This window comes from Dama dama, chromosome 9, assembly GCF_033118175.1.
Source record: "Dama dama isolate Ldn47 chromosome 9, ASM3311817v1, whole genome shotgun sequence".
NCBI classification, from domain to species: domain Eukaryota; kingdom Metazoa; phylum Chordata; class Mammalia; order Artiodactyla; family Cervidae; genus Dama; species Dama dama.
This window is the reverse complement of record NC_083689.1, coordinates 35,895,632-35,914,829: the sequence shown is the minus strand read 5'-3', so window position 1 is coordinate 35,914,829 and position 19,198 is coordinate 35,895,632. Positions and strand designations below refer to the sequence as shown.

The following is a 19,198-nucleotide window of genomic DNA, read 5'->3' as shown; positions in this document are numbered from 1 at the left end:
TCCGACTCTTTGCAACCCCATGCACTACAGCACGCCAGGCCTCTCTGTCCATCACCAACTCCTGGAGTTCACCCAAACTCATGTCCATTGAGTCAGGGATGCCATCCAACCATCTCATCCTCTGTTGTCCCCTTTTCCTCCCGCCTTCAGGGTCTTTTCAAATGAGTCAGCTCTTTGCATCAGGTGGCCAAAGTATTGGAGTTTCAGCTTCAGGATCAGTCCTTGCAATGAATATTCAGAACTGATTTCCTTTAGGATGGACTGGTTGGATCTCCTTGTAGTCCAAGAGACTCCCAAGAGTCTTCTCCAACACGACAGTTCAAAAGCAATTCTGCAGATACCAACAGAGAAATTTTCCTTTCACTATTTCATCTCAATCCAGAAAATTTCAAGACTCAGGATAATCTGCTGTTTAAAATTCTTAAGTGTGGGCTTGGCAGTTCAGTTCCAGCAAAAACCTTTCAAAGACTGCTAATCTAGGGAGCAAAAGCCTTTCTGAGGCACCTAATCTAGGGAGTTCAACACCAGTAAGACTGCTCTCGCCAAGTAGTCAAAATGGCCAGCCTCCTGACAGGCCTTATTCAGTTCCTATTACTGTACCTTCTCCTGACCCCAGCCTGAAAAAATTTATCCTCTCTGTTTCAAGAGAGGAGCTTTTATAAATCTTGCTTGGTCAATTTCCGCTATTTATCTCAATCTTTTCACTACAAATAAAATATTAAAAACCCACAGTAGTAAAATGGTTACAGCACAGGTAAAAAGTATAAAACTTAAAAATGCCTTTGGAAAAAATACCCAACTATTAATTAAACAAATATGAATTTCAATGCATATTATCTCTTAAATTAACAATATTATGGAAAGGCAATTATTTATTATCTACTTTCACTAAAAAAAAAAAAGGATATTAGAGTAAAAGAAACTTGCAATGATTAAATCCAGTCTCTTCACCTAATAGGCAATAAAACAGACCTCAGCAGGACAAGTAAACTCATTTAAATTCATGTAGAGAAGTGGAAGTTTCCTCACTTGATATGAAATGTATTCTTGGGAACTTAAGCAGTTCCTAGTAGAAGACAGATTGCTGCATATTGATGCATGAGAAATGGAATCTTGGCAGAGAAGAAATAAGCAAGAAAATGTGAGCTAGTAATGTAAGGTTTATCACATATGCAGAAAGTGCTAGACAAAGAGAAGGAAGGGAAGTAAAAAAATTGAAAAAAGGTAAGCAATTAAAATTTCATATCTAAAAAGTGAGCTGAATACAATGGAATAAAATGAAGGCTATACACTTAATATGTGAAGGTTGAGTTGTATTTTTTACTGCTTAGACTAAGTTTATGTAGCATGCAACTATTTTATTTGACATACCTTTTTGAATTTGAAGATACACTCTACTTTGACAACAATGTGGAAGAAGGACGTTTTCCTTCCCAGGAATGTATGGCTGATATGAGAAATTTGTGACTCAGGTGTGTTGTATAAAGAGGGCTTTGTGAAAGTCAGGTGTGTCTTGTAAATGCTCTCATGAGAATGAGGCTTTTAGTTAGGTTTATACTCAGTCTTTCGCTGCATACATTCAGGATCCATCTTACCTAAGTTCTACCAGATCGCTACAGTGGTATATTCGGGGACAACTAAGTCCTCTCAGGCAGCAAGGACTGCACTGCCAGACTCAAAGAAAAAAGAGGTAAATACTGTTTGCAACTGGAATGTTACAGATGGCGTTCTCCTTAAGCCACCCTAAACCTGCCTCCACTTACTGGAGTAAATGTACAAGTTGTATAAATTTTCTTCTCAGTGAGGAAATTCTAATTATTTTTCCATGGTTCAGTTCAGCACTTACGTCAAATTTATTTTCTAAGCTTAGAAAACTGAACCCCCATGTTTTCTGTTAGAGCACTTATTGTGTGAACTGAGTCCAGAATGTTGTGTTGTGCTTGATAAAACCACTTTGATAAAGATGAGCAGTCCTCTCAATATATCTGTTGACAGAACTCATGGAGTGAACAGCCTGCTGTGAAGTGTTTTATTGATTACCATTTCCTATAGCTTTTGCCATGGCTCTTATTTAATGTATTGTGCCTTGCAATACTTGGGGAGATTGGAACGAAATTTGAAAAGACTATTTTTGTATCTTTGGTTCAGTGTGTGTGAGAGCTTTCTGGCTGATGGTTAACATGTGTGACATTTACTTAGCTTAGGTTATAAAGGTTAGATCTCATAAATTTCCTAATCCATGTAATGAGGGAAGCTATACTGGATTTCTTATAACCTATGGACTGATATAAACAGCAGCTGATACACACTGGTCCTTTAAACAACAGAGGAGTGGAGTTGGAACTGGTAGTATGTATTACCTTTAGGTATCTTGTATATTGAGTTAGATACTAACAATGCATCTGGGCTTATATAAGCAATCAGAACTGTGGAAGTTTTTTTTTCTTTCAGTGTCAGAACTCAAACGCAGAAGCTAATACAAGAACACAGTTTCTTACACTCCTTTCTAAACTTCCTAGGAAAATAGCTTCTTTAAAAAAAAAAAAAAAAAAAATCAGGGAGAGGGAACGAACACCAGTGAAGGTAAAGAGGATAAAAGATGCCTATAGCTTCTGAGCAGACAGTGCTGTGGAAAGCAGGATTTTCACAAGTGTGGAGACTGACCCCATTGGCATAAGATTCTTTTTAATCTCCTTTGCTGATCTGGGGATGTTGTTACAAATCAGAACAAATGCAGGGTTCTTATAAAAGAGGAGTGCTAATTGTATCAAAGAAAAAACTGATGTTTTCCAGATGGAGAGATGAAGAAATCCCAGAATATATGTTCTAAAATTTCTTAGAGCTGGTTGTATAGAAAGTAGAGCACCACTGTGCTGAGGAATATTTCAGATGTCCTGTGAGTCTGTTCCTTTGTTTTTGTGCTATACTAGTGTGGATCTCTGGAGAAGGCAATGGCACCCCAGTCCAGTACTCTTGCCTGGAAAATCCCATGGACGGAGGAGCCTGGTGGGCTGCAGTCCATGGGGTCGCTAAGAGTCTGACAAGACTGAGCATCTTCACTTTCACTTTTCACTTTTATGCATTGGAGAAGGAAATGGCAACCCACTCCAATGTTCTTGCCTGGAGAATCCCAGGGACGGCGGAGTCTGGTGGGCTGCCGTCTATGGGGTTACACAGAGTTGGACCCGACTGAAGCTACTTAGCAGCAGCAGCAGCAGTGTGGATCTCAGTACTGGCCAAATATCAGAATCACCTGGGAAGATTTACAACGTGTTCTATCCTGAACCAGTTCAATCAGAATCGCTCATAGTCAGCTCAATATTAGACTATTTTAAATTACCCAAGTGATTTTAGGATATCAGCATTTTAAGAACCACTGGACAATAATATGCAGAGAATGATACATGTGATATTATTTTATCCTAATTGCAGCAGCATGAAATCAATATGGAGTGTATTTATATTTTCCTTTTCCCATAGAAGCAAGAGAGGAATGTACTTAGAAATCTATATTTTAAAGGGTTTATGTGGAGCACTAAAATCTTGTTTTGGTTAATGCAACATTAAAAAGATAATTCCTGAGCTAGAGATGTACTTAAGGTCAATAGAAAGTGGGGAATGTATGTCTTCTCCGCATTACCTTACCACTCAAACTTTCTGTGATTTACTGCATCATTGTTTTAAAAAGTGAAAAGTAAAATTTGATATTAAATTGTGAGAAATCAAAACTAGAATTGCAAACATTTTAAGAATATTGCTTAAGTATCTGTAATATACAAGGAATCAGTAAGCTAAACATGAATATAGAATATTATCCTAAATTTATGACAATAATTCATTGTCATCTGTTATTCATATTTTCTGATAGTGTATTTAAGCTAAATTATCAAATATAATATCCTGACATTGCTAGAAATCTTACAGTCTTCATGGCCTCCCTGAAATTCTTCTTGAATTCTACAAGTCATATTAATTATAACAAGCTCAAATATATCGTGGTATTTTCCACATGTGCTTTATTTAAACAAGCTTTAAGTGTCTGTATATGTCTTTCATTTTTATGCAAAGGAAGTAGAAGTCAATTTTCAAAATTTAGAAAAATAATATTCTGCATACTACTTCAAGATTAATTTTATATTAATTATGTCTATTTTTCATGATCAGCTTATATCCTTCACTAAATTTAACAAACTTTAAATTTTCTTGATTCCTTTGTTTTTATGCTTTTTTGCTAAGGAAATAAAAGTTATCATTGACATTCAGGGCATAAGCTTACAATAAGGACATCTAATCATTAAAAATATTCAAATTATATATTAACTATTAATACTTACAAATAATTTGCAGTGCTCTCCTCTGATCTGGTTGTAATTACTCTTAGAAATAAATACTGCCAGTTAATAAGTTGAACTGGAGCCTGTCATAAGATGATATGAATTGAAAAAAGTTGTAACGCATTTCAAAAAAATTATCAAATATTTCAACAGAGATCTTGGTATGTCACTGATTACTTATTCAGTAACAGGAAACTCACCTTTGAAAAAGCACTCGTATTAAAAAATTCACACATTTGTATCGTTCCCCTTTAAGAGTCATATAACAATGTTCAGAGAAATGGAATCTAATTAAAATGGATGTAAAAATGGCTCCAAATAGTCTTTGGAGTGTTCTTACTGGAGAATAAAAAGCCATTTTCATGCTCATGAAAATCAAACTGATAGTGATTTGGGCTTTATTTTTTCACTCAGAGAGCCTCTTGGAAAGGGGGATTTCTTTGGGTTAACTCAGATCACATTCAGACTCTCTTGGTCTTTGAGATTTTACATTTAATATTCCATGCCATCCCCATGCATCTTGATGAGATGGCTCTCTGATATTCCTGTGCCATGATTGTATCCATTTCTAAAGAGAAAACTTGCAGTTTGGCTTAGGGAACAAAGTATTTGCCCTCTCTGCTTGGAATTTGGTGTGGGTGGCACTACATTTGGGCTGGAAATCTTCTGCATCCTCTGGCCAAGAGGCAGCTGTCAAAAAGCCCCATCACTGTAACAGGCACTAATGTGCAGACCAGCTCAGCAGATGCCAGAAATATAACTTGCTGTTTGATTCCTTGAATCTGTTGTTACATAAAAAACAAAAGTTGTTTAACAGCTGTATCATACCCATATACTTGATCTTTGGGGGAAAAAAGACATTTGGGATTTTCAGGAATCTCTGTTCTGAGAAGAACTGTGTGTTTTGAAAGAGAGGGAGATAGAGAAAAAAGTAATATTTACTGAACAACTATTATTAGTTATTTGGGTATTTTATTTCTGTAATATTTTATTTCATAAGAGAGAGACAGATGGATGGAATTCAATCATCTATAGCAAAACATCAATAAATCTGGTTGGTTCTTAAATTGTTTTCTGTAACCCTATGTATGACCCTTTTTTTAATTAAAAAGAAAACAGTGATTCAAAGAAATTTAAGAACTATGGGACAGAGGGTGAGATGGTTGGATAGCATCACCGACTCAATAGACAAGAGTTTGAGCAAACTCTAGGAAATAGGCAAGGACAGGGAGCCCTGTCTACAGTTGAGTCAAGCTGAGCAGAATGTGAAAACTGTCTTGATCTCCTTTAGGAGAGATGGTTATTCCCTTGTTACTGAGACCCTGAGACTTGGAGGGGTAAAGTTTACGTACCTGAGGTTTTCCCAGCTATTAAGTTACACAGTTGTGCTTGTGTGTGTGTGTTCAGTGGTGTACAACTTTTTGCAATCCCATGGACTGTAACCTGCCAGACTCCCCATCCATGGGATTTCCCAGGCAAGACTATTGGAATGGGTTGCCATTTCCTCCTCCAGGGGATCTTACCAACCCAGGGATTGAACCCACGTCTCCTGTGGCTCCTGCATTGGCAGGCAGATTTTTTACCTGAGACAGAGTTGTGACTTCACCATAATTCTGATCTGTTTCAAGACCTATGAACCTTCAAGTATACTGCAACCTCGGGAATATCCCAGGCAAGAGGACAACACTGGCTGCCTAAGAAGTTTCAAAGAGTGAGTTCTTATTTTCCTAAAACTCTGCAGCAACTTTAAGGAAAGGGTTATCCTAGCAAAGTTGTTTTCACTTGAAACTATTGTATGCCACATGTTCTATAGTTTTCAAAATCTGAATATTTTATTGACTTAAAAGCAGATGCAGCTTTAGGGCAAGAGCCATTTAATCTTCTTGCCTGCTATGTTCCTTATTACTAATAAAGGCTCCTTACAGGCTGCAAATGATTCTCTTAGGATATTTGTGAAACAGCTGCAGGAAATTTCCATTTTTCCACCAAATGAGAATCATTTGTTTGGAGTACTCATGAATTACTGCACCATTTTTGATAAGGGAAAGAAGAAAAGGAAAGTTAAATAACTTCATTTATTAGTAAATGGAGTTTTTTTTCTCTCATTAAAATCTTGAGAGGAACAAAATATGAAAAGTTATCAAGTGCAATTCTGTTGCATATCAGAATTATATGTAATTGTGGCATCACCAGGCTCAGATTCTAATCATAGGCTATAAACCAATGGCCCAGGGAGACTGAAGTTACCTATTGGTTACTGACCAGTTTTTAGCTACTAAGAACAGGAAGAAGTATATGTTTGTCTTCACAGAATCAGCATCTATGAAAATGTTTAATTTTTTTTCACTTTAATGGTTTTAATCTTGGTTTTTTTAAAGATTTATCAAATGACAACCATCTATTTCGGGGGGCATTTTTGATGGCAGTAAAAAGTGAAGTTGCTCAGTCGTCTGACTCTTTGCGACCCCATGGACTGTAGCCCACCAGGCTCCTCCATCCATGGAATTTTCCAGGCAAGAGTACTGGAGTGGGTTGCCATTTCCTTCTCCAGAAGTACTGGAGTGGGTTGCCATTTCCTTCTCCAGCGGTTCTTCCTGACCCTGGGATCGAACCCAGGTCTCCCGCATTGCGGACACTTTACCATCTGAGCCACCAGGCAAACTAAAGACACCTCTTATGGCAGTAAAGACACCTCTTATCCCTCAGCAAAATCTCTTCTTGAATTTAGTAACTACCAGAATTAATCCTTCACCTTTCCCAGTGAGGCATTTACTGTAAGAAATGTGGTCAATGTTGACAATGTTGTCCATTCCTTGCTTTTAATCTTGGGATGTTTGAAAGACAAAATACTTTTTTTTTTTTTTCTTAGATAATGAGTGTATCAAAAGCTATAAAATTCCAACCAGTGTTCTAGTCATGTCTATCATTTATTTCAACTTTTCAACAGAATGGTTTAAAACACCTATTTTTTCTTCTGTCAAAAGTATCATTTTCTTTTACAACAGCACTTATGAGCTCCTGGTTGGATTTTAATTGTCAGGAAATGATTTCCTTAGGATATTTGAAATGAAATGTTCTTAAAACTTCCTTACTTGACTATGCCAGTGTTCTAATAAACCTCAGATAGGAAAAGCTAAAAATGCTGTTATTATTATTGAGGAAATAAAATAGATAGGGTAAAGCAGACACTCATGATTTTATGAGGTACAAGGAGCCATTTTCAAGTAGTGTAAACATTAGGAGACAGATTATTATGGGTTGTATTAAACATATCTATTTCAGAAGGAGACCAGAATTAAACTAAATGTACATGCATAGCTTCAGATTTTTAAGAGTTTGGGAAAACAGAAAACAGAATTAAAGAAGGTACATGGGTATTATCAAACACATACAGTTTAAGTTAGCATTTAGTTATAATAGTATTTTCAGGCCATTTTTGACTCATTTCAGTTCAGTTCATCATTCAGTCATGTCCGACTCTTTTTGACTAGTCATCTACAAAGAATACCAACACTTGCAGTGAGATTTTTTTCAGGGGAGCATTTTTATCATTGTCTGTTCAAAGTATTAATTTCCAATCTTTAGCATTCCCTTCAAAAACTCTTTATAATTACATCAAATCTTGTGTGTGATAATCTCTACTTGTAGAAATTTATGCTGAAAATAAACAATTTTTATTAACCCACAAAATCCAAATAAAAGAGTGTGATCTTAGTTTGAGATTTCAAAAACAACAAGGATACTCTTGCTCTTGTGACAGTGGAATTTATCCAACCTATATTTTGGAGGAAAGATTTACAATTTGTATTTCCTTATGCAGCTTTACTCTTTCAGGTATTTGCCCCAAATGGACTCTAGAATTTCAGAATTTTCAGGAAGAGTGAAGTTTATAAAAGCAAGCAGACTAAAACAATGAACTGTAGAGGAGATGGCACATGGGAATATCTCTTAATTGGACACATACCTCAGTTTAATCCTTACTAGCCTATATACCTCCAAATTCCAAGTAGTTGATCTATCCTGAAGAAGTTAGGGCTAGAGGAAGTCCTAAAGGTGAGGATTTCTGCTAGCCCTCAATTGTTAAGCAAGACTCAGTATTACGGTCACTCTAGAAGGCACAGAAATAAACGTTTTATAATTCAGAGATTATTTGGGCCAAATTCTCCATTAAACATGCAGAACTGAACCCAGAACCCTTAGCTTCTTATGTTTTTCTTCCCTATTCTTCATTTGGCTTCAATTTTTTTTCGATAAGTGTGTTTTATTTCATTATTAGTAGAAAGTAAGGCATGAATGAGATTTGATGTGACATGTGTTGGAGGGTCAATATCAGGGCAAGTATAGAAGTGATTCAAGTGTACTCACTGATGCCTCAACACAAAGTGAAGGCAATTTCCTTCTCTTATTTCTAAGCTTGTCAATGGGTAACTAGATAGGGAGTCACAGACTCAGTTGTAATCAGAGTACAGGCTGATAATGTAAAAGAAGTTGGGTGTTTGTCTGTGAGAAAGACAATAAGGAGTGGTGAGCAGGGCCCTTTGAATACTCTCACAGACCAAAGACACCCTTACCATCAGAGATCTTTCCTGCATGACATTACACACATTAAAATATTCCCACATCCTACATTAGATAGAATTTGCCATTAAAGTTTGGATATTTAGAATTTCTTTTAGAAATTATTTGGCAGCCATTAACCATTTTGGTTGACAGTTGGCTATAATGGTTTCATAATCATATAAACTACATAATCAGAAATACATATGAATTTTTGCCAAAGGAGAAAATTGTTTTCAAATGTAATAAATTTTACCTATATGCTAAGTTAAGATAACTGAATTTACCATAATGGTACATTTTATAAGTATATAATTAAATCCATTGACTTTATTTTGCAAAGGGTCCTTTTTTTAATTTATTATTTTGGAGAAATTAAGGGAGTTTAAAAATTATTGTCAGTTACTAAGAATCTCATAGGCCCTCGTTACTCTGCCCATATATCCAGTGGTAAAAAATTTACTTATAATATGGGCGTGTGACCAGCAGCAAAGCATATGAATTTCCTAAATGCATTTACATTAGAAGTATTTTAAAATACTCAGCCAGGTAGGCTGCCTACTATATGCATAGTAGCTCAAGAGAGGAGTAGGTATGCTGTTCTCATTATGACTACAGGTGTATTCCTAGCAAGTATTACGACTATTTTAGTTTTCTATTGGTGTTGTAACATATTACCCCAAATAGTAACTTAAAGCCACCCAAATGTATTATCATTCCAGAGGTCAGAAGTCTGCAGTCATTTTCACTGGACTAAAATAAGTCGACAGGGATAGGTTTCATTCTGGAGACTCTAGAGAATTCTCCAGACTTTTTCAGCTTGTAGAGTTAGCCTCCATTCCTTGACTCATGGCCCTTTTCCATCTTGAAAGCCAGGGATGGCCTGCTGAGTTTTTCTTACTTGGTATTATTTTGATACAGGCTCTTATAGCTCCCTTTTGCATGGTCCATGAACTCTTTTGATTATATTGGGCCCTCGGGGATAATCTAGAATGATTTCCCATATTGAAGTCAGTTGATCAGCAACTTTTATTTCATTTGCAATCTTAATCTCACTTCTCCATGTAACCTAACATATTCATTGATTCTTAGATTAGGACATAGACATCTTTGGGGACCCATTATTCTCCCTGTCACAACTACAACTATTGTACTCATCTACTTGTTTTCCTTTCCACTGGAATATAAAAGCATTGATAGTATATAAATGGCAATTCAGAATGTTAAAAAACCTTTGAATGTTTTAACTTAACTTATATGATTAAACCATCAATATTACAGATTCAAAATCTGAGTTGAAAAGGCATTAAGTTACTTGCTCAGATTCCCTCAGCTCCATAGTGGGTGAGAACCTAGCACTTCTTGTCTGTAATTTTCTCTCTGTCATAAAACTGTCTATTTGTAATGCACCCCCTTTTTCACATGCAATATAATTTTGAGATTAATAGTTGGTTGAATTCATAGAATGTAGGTCTAATGAAAGTTAAACTTGTAGAATTTCAATATATACAACTACAATTAATGACTATAGTTAGAATGATATAAGAGCTTTTGAATATACCTTGACTTCAATAAGTAATCTTTTTCTAAGCTGGTCTCCTATATTAAAGCCTAGGTTATATCAAAAACTGCTCTTCAGCCAAAATTTTAATACATTTCCTAGATTCATGAACCTTACTAGTGCCCAAGGGCTTGGTTTACATTACTGGTGTATTATGATCCGAAAACAATTTGAAAAAAACCAATTCTCTGACTTAATGTCTTATTTTGTTCAGGTAATCAATTTCTTCTTTGTGTTAAATATGTCTATTATATTAGATAACAGTATTAAGTTCAAGAAAAGAAGTGTACATGGAAGTAAATAGCATGAGTTATTATTATAGTCAATGATTAATGTCAAGCAACTTGTTAGAATTTTTATTAAAATCAAATATAGAAGTACAGAATGTAAAATATGTAATTGGAACCAATCAAGTTTTCTGAAAAAGTGTTATGATAAGAGTTACTTTTTGCCAGAAGTGACTTGGGGTATGGAGTATAGAAGTTAAATTGGTTTCCTAAGTCTTATCTGTAAGCAGCAACCTTGTTAAATTTTGAATTCTACATGTTCTGCCTTTAAAAATAAATTATAGGACTTTATTATGACTGGCACAAGGCACTGTGGAAGCTGTTTGATTTTAGTATTTCATGTTTATATCCTTTGAAAGTAAATGAAAGATAAACACCCACACACATATATTTGTGACCAAAAACTGAGTAATAAGCAAGCTGTAAATAATGTGTCCTAGATGCATTCAGAAGCTAAAATTAAGTGACAATACTCTTTATGGTAATATTTCATATACTGTTTAATATGATTTCCATTTAGGAGTATTGTATAGTAACCAACCCTTAATCACCTTGAGGTTCAGTTTCATTTCTGAGCCAATACAATATCATTTTGTGTTATCATGTTCTTCTTACCATGTTAAAAATCAAAACAGAGCAAAAGCAGATGAAAGCAGTGGTGGTATGTATGAAAAGCAAAATAACTGATTGTTGTTTTTCCTTTTGTTATTATTCTGTGGCTATTCCAGAAAATGCACTGTTTTTGAGGTCGCCACTAATACTTGTCGTCTGCCTATCACAAATTTTAAATACAAAAGGAAAAGTGGGAGAGCCTGGTAAGAAAGCATCTCCAGAAATATCCCCACATGGAGAAATATTGATCTCAAACAGGATGTCTTCTCAGTATGACATTCATTCTACAAACTTTCATCAGGCTCCTTCTTTGTCCAGCTCCTTTCCAAATCCTCCCCCTTCCTTGACTTTGTGGCCAGCAGATTTCTGTCTTCCCACCTACATGACTGGTCCTCTCAGAAAGCACCACCAACCTCTTGCTGTCCTTTATATCTAAATGAATTCCACCATTTTTTTCTTCAACTTTCATTACATTTTTGTATATTTCCATTACAACCACCAGTCACCTACTGAGCATTAGCACGTCCTCACAGTATTTATGTTTTGTTCTTCCTTCCTTTCCTAACTGTGTCATCAATTACCACTTCTTGAAGACAAAACTGCGTGTGTTCTGCCTATATCACCAGTGCTGGCTTAATTCCTGGGGTGAATGTAAGGCTTAATACCCAGCTGTGGACGGATAAGTAGAATCAGTGAGTGAGTGAGTGAATGAATTGTGATTCCTGAGAATTTTCTCTGCACCTGGTAATGTACTGAGAGCTGAACGTGAGGGAGATGAACGTGGTTCATTTCATTACTGAACTTACAGCCTAACAATACTTTCTATAATTGCTTCACCCTTCCTCGAAAATTATTTTGAACTTAAAGTATTATAGTTCGGTGAAGATAACCTGACTAAAGTTTTTCTTCACTAGTAATTTCAAACATCTTTTCTGTTGTACAGTCATTAGGTCAAAGATATGAACACTTTAAGCTGTAACTCTTTCTTGTCTCTTTCACTTTTTGTAAAATAAGGGAGTTGTAACTATTGGGTTGTGCTTGTTTATATTTTTAGCCAGAGGGAAATTTTTTTTAAATTTCCTAGAGCTTCCTTTATTTTTTGAAAAAAAAATTTAAAGGGAATATTGTAGTTGTGTATAGTTTACTTCTGGTTTAATCTTTCTTTCTGAGTTTTTTTTATAGTTATCTTTGATCATTTATTCTTGAAAACTTCTGAGGGAATTCATGGGTAATCTGACAAAAATAATGATTTGACTAATAAACTCATGGGGGATACATCTGCATAGAAAGCGCAGAGCTCATTCTTATACCTGTGTAGTTTCAGCTTTCTACTCAGTCGTGGACTGCAAACAAGATGGCAATGCTCTGTGTCACATATGCAGTCTCTTTCTTCTTGCCTAGTAATGATCTAGAAAGATGATGGCATTTGACTTGAAAAGGGCCTGGTATGAGCAATGTTTGATGTTTTCTTGGTATAATATCCTCCCGTATCTGAAGTTCTCCATGACTCTGGGCTCCTCATTTGAAAAATGAACCATGCCAAGAGTCAAGAGAGTCTTCATTAAAGTTGAATGTCAGGAAGGAAAATTTATAACAACTTATAATATTTTATCATTTAATACACAAATCAAGATAGAAATTCTAAGTGGGATTTGCTTTTTACATTTAATCTGTAACTCATATTCAGTACTACAAATTTGAAGTGATAGAAATTGAATATTTTGCCTATTTCCTTCCACAGTCTAGAATTCTTAATAAGACAAAAGATAAATGCCTTGTGGATTCAACTCATCATCTCTGTAATACATTACACTTGCTAGAACTTTGATTATTGGAAGTTCATATTGCTGGTGATATTTCAGAAATCTTACAAAGTAGCTCTGACGCAAAAGATAAGATTTTTGCTAAATACTTCTAGTCTGATATTCACATTCTAATTGAAACTATAGTCTATTATTCATTTAACATATTTTAGGGCCTCATAAAGTGAAAAAATGGACATTTACATAGGTGTTCAGTTCAGTTGCTCAGTCATGTCCGACTCTTTGTGACCCCATGGACTGCAGCATGCCAGGCCTTCTTGTCCATCACCAACTCCCGAAGTTTACTCAAACCCATGCCCATTGAGTCAGTGATGCCATCCAACCATCTCATCCTCTGTCGTCCCCTTCTTCTCCCACCTTCAATCTTTCCCAGCATCAGGGTCTTTTCAAATGAGTCAGCTCTTTGCATCAAGTGGTCAAAGTATTGGAGTTTCAACTTCAACATCAGTCCTTACAATGAACACCCAGGACTGAACTCCTTTAGGATGGACTGGTTGAATCTCCTTGCAGTCCAAGGGACTCTCAAGAGTCTTCTCCAACATCACAGTTCAAAAGCATCAATTCTTCAGTGCTCAGCTTTCTTTATAGTCCAACTCTCACATCCATACATGACTACTGGAAAAACCATGGCCTTGATTTTTTTTTTCCAGTCTGATGTTTACATTCTAATTGAAACTATGTCTGTTATTTATTTAACATATTGTAGGGCCTAGTAAAGTGAAAAAAATTGGCATTTACATAGGAGACATTTACACAAATAACAGAAAACTGCAGTCTATCAAGTTTAATTAAAAAATCATTTATCTTTCATACCAAGAAGATATATGACTCTAGGGTTGGTGATTCAGGAGCTAAATGATATAAACAAGAAACCAGTTTTTTTTTTTGTTTTCTGTTCTTGGTGTCTCTGGCAAACTCCCTTCGTGGTTGCTAAATCATTTCTGCACCTGCAGACATGGCATGAGGAACGATAAGTCTCCAAAAAAGGGGAGTGGTCAACTCATTCTTGATTTTTTTTTTTTAAAGGCTTAAAAAAATCTTTTCCAGAAGCCACTTAAAATGCTGCCCCTCACTTCTCATTGAGTAGCATTATGTCTAACAACTATGCCTAAACTAACCACTGGTAACAGAAGAGAATTACAATGCTAAGCTACTATCCTTGGCTTATCCTGGTCCAGGAAAGATAATGCCTTTCTCTGGACTACATATTTATTTATGCGTGCACCTAAAATATAGTCAGAACTCTACTATCAAGGAATTATGTATAAGGATTCAGCCTTTGTTAGGCAACAAATGTTACCTCCACAAGTACTGCAAATTAAACTAGGTTCTGGCCCTGAAGAATTTTACGATCTAGTGTAGGACAACAGAGGATTATAAACAGTACCCCCAAGGTACACCACTAATAGACGCATGTACTAGATGTTGTGGGGGTTAGGAAGAGACGCACAGAGAAAGGCATATGATTTTAGATTGAGAGGAGAAAATGAAAATACCATAGATGGGAGGGTAAGATTACGGGATAAATATTAATGCTGTGTGTCTATGACCGCATATCAGGAAATATATTTGATGGTTTACAATTTTTCAGTGCATCATTTTGACCAATTGTGAAAGGTATCTTAAAGATTTTTGTTGTTAACTTCAGTCACATTATAGTTTCAATTTAATTTTTAAATGAGATATGCTTTGGGATTCCCAGGTAGGACTAGTGGTAAAGAATCCACCTGCAGTGCAGGAGACACAAGAGATGTGGGTTCAATTCCTGGGTCAGTAAGGTCCTCTGAAGAAGAAAATGGCAACACACTCCAATATTTTTGCCTGATAGATTCCATGGACAGAGGAGCCTGGCGGGCTACATTCCATGGAATCACAAAAGAGTGAGACAGAATTTAGGGACTAAAAACAGCAACATTATCTGCTTGTCTTGGAATACGTAGGCACAAAGTGATATCTAAATCTTCCTTATAGCTTTAAAGTTTGTTTCATACCTGGTGAGCTTGATTCATCAGACTTATAAGGACAGTGATAATAAATGATCATAATGTTATAGGCATGTTGGCTCCATTAATTTGACTGTATATGATGCCATATGGATTGTAGGAAATATTTTATTCTGAGCTTTTATATTACATATTAAACATCATTAAGCATTATATGATAAATTAACTCCATCAAGGTAATTATCAGTTTTACTGTCACAAAAATAACAAAAAAATGTGTTGCCTTTTTCAATTCTTCTATTGTAATTATAAAAAGAGAGAGAGTAGAAATGATGATATTTCGGGTTGTAGCTGATGGGAACATTTTTATGCTCATTAAATCCATTTGCAAGTAGTACTGTGATTTGAGACATGTTGTACAAGAGCAACCACAAAAGCCAGTATTGTCTCATGAAGTGCATGATCCCAGTTCTAGGTGAGACTAGGAAAAGAGCATGACAGTTATACAAGAAGTAATTTACATACTCTCAACTTTCTATTTGTGGAAACATTCTAATTGAAACTAATGACACAGATTAAATCAAATTTCTTTAAATATCATATTATCTTGATCTCCCATGTGAGATGATGTTAGATGAGAATGGCATACCTATTTTATAATTGATTGGAAATCCCAAAAGATTGTATAAAACTCCTGTAAAATGAAATAACCTCCACGGTTGGTCTTAATTTGGAAGACATCATGGCATATTCTAACTCAAGAGTGGAAAAACCCTGTACAAAGTTCTGTATATGGTAGAGGGTTTTATTGATTAATTGCTTAGATATGGGCACAAGAGTGAGAACAGTTGTTAAAGTCTTTATTTTGTTGGTATTTCATTTTGCCAACTGGGGGCCAAAATAATTATTTATAGCTACAAGAAGGTGACTCCTGCCTCCTGTCTACTAATCTACTAAATGGGGCCTCGCACCAGACTCAGAACTCTTGCTTTGAGTCACTATGTGTTTTACATTTTTCCTCTCTTTTTTGCTTCCACCATTCTTCTTGTCTTCATCTTTATTTTGCCATTTTCCTACCCAGATTTATAGTTTACTAGGTTACCTTTTGATCCATTACTATGGATCTTCTGAATGCAAAAAAAATAATGTATCTTTCTTCTACATATTTAAGAAACTTAGTTCTCCCAAGATTCTCACTTGCTTTAATTCATAAGAATTCAAAGAATTGTCAATATCCAATTTTTTTCTGGTTTTTATCAACTTGTAGAAATAGTTTTTTGAGGGATGGAGGATAATCTGTTCTCATCTCTCTTTTCCACTTTTTGGTCAAGGAGCTATCAGACAATGAAAATTTGGAAAATTAGAAATAAATTTCCTAAATAATTGACTGTAAGTGACAGAAATGTCTTTACTGTGCATATTTTTACTGTATTTTTATGTTTGTTTTTCTATATTTAGGACAAGTATTTTCCCAGAGTGTGTCTTGAACAGTTTTGTGATGAAGTTTAAAATATTTTTTCCTTTATTATTCTTTTGTCTAAATGAACTGCAAGTAGATTCATTCTTTAAACTTTCCAAATACCCTATTCTTTAAACTTTATTAATATGAAAAAGGAAGTTCCCGTCACTCAGGGAAGTAAAAAAACCTTCAGTTGTTAATACCTTGTCTCACTCCATCATCTACCATTTCAGGGTGTAGGTAAATATCTGTGTAACTCATTTATACCAAATGTATGAGGAACCTACCACACACCAGACACAATTCTAAGATTTGAGAGAAAAGCGGCAGACTAATTGATGAGATCCATCTGTCATGGAATTTCCATTGAAAAATAAATGTGTAATATAATATCTGTAGCAATAAATAATTTGGGGAGAAAAGAAAACCTAGGTGACAGAGGAGCAGATCATGATTTTAGCTTGAAAAGGATAGTTAGAGCAGACCACTGTGAGAAAATACTTGAACAGAGAACCAAAGAAGATAAAGGAACAAGAGCTGGCACTATTCTGGAGAGACAGTATTGCCAATGAAAGAAACCATGTGTAAAGGGCTTGAAGTGGGAGCCAGCTTGAGCTCTTTGGTCAGCAGGGAGGTCAGATGGCTGAAGTAGAGTGAGTAGGAAAAAGAAGGAGATGAGATCATGAAAGGATCATGACTAATTAATTTTATCCTTGATTTCACGGTGATCTCCTTGAGGGTTTCACATTTAAGTGATTTGTTTTATTCCCAAGATATAATATGGTTCAGGGACTTCTCAAGTGGCTCAGCAGTAAAAAAAAAAAAAAAAAAATCCACCTGCCAAAGCAGGAGACTCAGGTTCAATCCCTGGATTGGAAAGATCCCCTGGTGGAAGCAATGGCAACCTACTCTAGTATTCTTGCCTGGAAAATTTCCTGGACAGAGGATCCTGCTGGGTTACAGCCCATGGGGTCAGACACAGTCCAAAGAGTTGGGCACAATTGAATGACTGAGTCCATACGCACACACGAACCTGGCACACACTTGGTCTTTCAGTAAATATTTGTTGAAAAAAATGATTACGATGCAAGGATTAAGGCCATTCAGGTGTTTGGTCAATCAGAGTAGAATGAACAAAACAGAGCAGAATACTCAGGGCCTTCCAGCAGTTTGATGCAGCTGAAAGACACTAGGTACCAGGAGGCACTGCAAGAAAGAAACAACAGCGAGTGGGTGTCAGACCACAAGAGGACTCTTGGAACTACCAGGAAGAGCTAGGATTCCATCCTCTAGGCAAGTGCAGAGTTGACAATAGGGTATAATATGATCAGACTTTAATTTGGGGCAGGGGGAAACAGTCTGCTGGTAATGTGAAAGATGAAATAAGGAGGAGGGATCAGCTATAAAAGCTGTACTAACTTGGTAGAATCTATGGTATTTCAAATATGTTACATATTTTGGGTTAAGGAGAGAAGGTAGTCCTTGAGGTGCCCAGTTTTCTGCTTCGGGACCTGATGACAGGTCTGCCACTCAATGGGATGGCCTGGGAGCATGGAGATCAGATTCTGGGAATAGGAACAATATTATTTATTGTTTGAATTGTTACTTGTGGGTCTAGTTGACTGGATTTAAACAACTAGGAAAAGAACAGTGTATCACTTTGTCATCCATTTCTTCTGGTATGATGACCTGCACATGCAATTCTTCATTGTATATTAAGAATTTTACACATCAATATCTTGTATTAAGTACACCTTATAAGCTTGAAGAAAGGAGCAGGGGAAGAACTGTATGACTGAAGTGGTATATAATTTCCTCTCAGTTTTCCATGGGAGTAAGCAGATTACAATGAAACATATTAGTACGGAGCGTTGAAAGGAGTTAACTGTTATCTTTGCCATATTGTCCATGAGACAAGATGATACAAAAATCCCAAATTTGAGGATTTAAGGCATCAACAGATGAAAAAATCTTGGAAAAATGTTTACATGCATTGCATTAATTATGATAAAAAATTCAAAACCCAATGTACTATTCTCAATTTTAAAGGTATGTAAAAAAGATCAAATATTTTTATTTTCCTAAAGAAAGTAATTATCATCAACAAAACTCTACTGAAACATTAGTTGATTCCCTAGGCTAGTCTAATATCATATAATGAGTATTTAATTGCAATTATTCTGACTGGTTTGTCAAATAAGTCCCTTTTACTCATGTCAAATATCTCCCTTCTGGGGAAGTTGTTTTAACGTCTAGGTCATTTCTTCAAAACTGTGATGTTACTGTGCCCTATTTCACATGGCTGTGAAATGAAAGCAAGAAGTCATAAAATTAAGATAGCTAATATGATAGTCTTTTAATATCATTATGTATGTAACTAGTAAGTAGCAATAACATCTCTTGTACCCAAGCACTATATTTATCTTTCATCCTGCAATTAAAGGGAATAGACAATACCCTGAGAATGTATCATATACACAAAATGTTGGACATTTAGTTGCCTGAGACTTCTACTGGTTCCAACAATTTCACAGTTAAAGTCTGACTTATATCAATCCTGTGCAGGCCCTGGAGAAACCGGAACAAATTAAGACATGTTTGCTGGCCTTCAGAGGCTGTGCT

At 35.8% G+C, this 19,198-nt stretch overlaps 1 protein-coding gene across 3 annotated transcripts in view; it reads left to right on the top strand.

The window, feature by feature from the left end:
• Nucleotides 1-19,198, top strand: part of PRR16 (proline rich 16) — a 277,946-nt gene that overhangs the window by 178,674 nt on the left and 80,074 nt on the right. Inside the window, exon 3 of one of the 3 annotated variants that reach the window (XR_009694122.1) lies at nucleotides 5,963-6,045. The exons of the other annotated variants lie outside the window; for them this stretch is intronic. The gene's annotated coding sequence lies outside the window, so the exon portion shown is untranslated. The remainder of the gene's footprint in view (nucleotides 1-5,962; nucleotides 6,046-19,198) is intronic. 3 annotated transcript variants of the gene reach the window in all.